Here is a 1,775-nt window from a genome sequence, read left to right as displayed (position 1 = left end):
TGCTGTGCTCTCTACTTGTCTTGCCATTTAAATCAATTTAGCCATCCTTGCACCTTGAGCATTCTCCAGGTGAGAGGCAGGGACCAGCTTCCACGTTTATACATGCCCTGCAACACATGTCAGGTCCTCCCAAATAGCCAGCTGGGGAGTGAGATGCTAGAGTCCCCTTTTAGACATTCTTAATATTTATGTCAATTCTGTCAGCAGTCTTCTCACTTATCTTGAGGTGGAGAATGATATATACATCAGTAGGGCTGATAACTATACACCCCAATTAGCCTCTTTGATGAAACAGCTTTCTTTTATATAGCTATGTTGAGTAAGTTGCTGGATTAATTTTGCTGTGTCTAACACTTTCCTTTAGAATGTAGGGAGTAGATATAATCATTTTCCTTAGTCTTGGGGCATCAGCTGAAATTCAGAAATAATAGAATAAGCCTCATTTAACACTTTGTTGTTTTGTTTTTAAATTTCATAGTCTTTTGCCTATAACATACTGCATCCGAAAATTCACCTTAGGTAAATCTACTCTATTCTTCACATCTTTAGAAGTTTATTATGACAAAACATGTATATTAATCTATAAAGTGAGCAGACTTTATATTGTAAAATTTGTTTCTACCTCTGTTGTCTTTTACAAACATAAGATACGTTTTCTGCTACAAATATAATTCTAACTTTCAGCTACAGATTGCCAAATGTCAGTATTTGCCAAACTCAAGATTTCTTTGGAAATATTTTCAAGCAAGCATTGAAGCCTTTATTGCTTTAACGTGGCCACTAGTTGGCCAGTCAAAAGCATTCTGCAAAGAACTGTTAAATGGAAAAAGGTGTGGGTCTTATTTTGGCCTTAATGCTATGTAGCTGTGTGAACTTGAGAACTACGTTAACCTCTTTTCCACTCAGGGTTCCTATAATTAAAGACTCTTACTAAGTAATCTTTATAGCCACAAGAGGTTAACCATCCACATAGTACTTAGATGAACCATTTGAACCAAGCACTGAAATCCTTCTAAATAAAGCCAGAGCCATTGGAGCTGTTGAGTAGAAAATAACCCCTGACTGATAATATGTCTGGACAAGCCATTATCCAGGAGGGGTTGCTTTGATTTCAGTAAAGTGAAGTGCTAATCTAAGCAGTTAGTTTTTCAGAGTTTCCAGAGACTAAACAGGATGCATACCAACAAAATGAGTACACTTACAGAGCATTTATTTGTTAAACGGCCAATGAAGTGTGTGTGTGTGTATGTGTGTGTCTGTGTGTGTGTGTATGTGAGAGAATGAGAAAGTGAGTGAATGTCTATTCACAAATTAGTTAATATATAATATGCTGATAAAATTTCCACAAGTAATAAACTAATATTTATAAATAAGCAGGTCTCAAAATATAGATGAATATCTATTAGCTTCAGGATAAAAATCAAACTCGATGGCATAGGACTCCATGGCCTGGCCTCTGATGCCCTCTTCACACTCAGCTCTTGCTTTGCCCTGACTCAAATTCTATCCTTTGATCATACTGAGCTACTTGTTCTTGCTCGAAAACATCGGGATTTCAGCCTCCACAGCTTTTCATAAGTAACTTCTCTTATCTATTGTTCTAGTTATCTACTGCTGGGTAATAAATCATGCTAACACTTACTGGTGGTCCTGGGAGTTGACAGAGCTTAGCTAGGTGGTCCTTACTCAATGGAGTCTCTCATAGGAATGCAGTGGTGGCTAAAACTGTAATTGTCTGGGTCTTGCTAACTCACATGTCTTGTACCTGGACTTGA

This window comes from Hylobates moloch, unplaced genomic scaffold (genome assembly GCF_009828535.3).
Source record: "Hylobates moloch isolate HMO894 unplaced genomic scaffold, HMol_V3 SCAFFOLD_13, whole genome shotgun sequence".
Lineage (NCBI taxonomy): Eukaryota > Metazoa > Chordata > Mammalia > Primates > Hylobatidae > Hylobates > Hylobates moloch.
Note: the sequence above shows the minus strand (reverse complement) of the source record.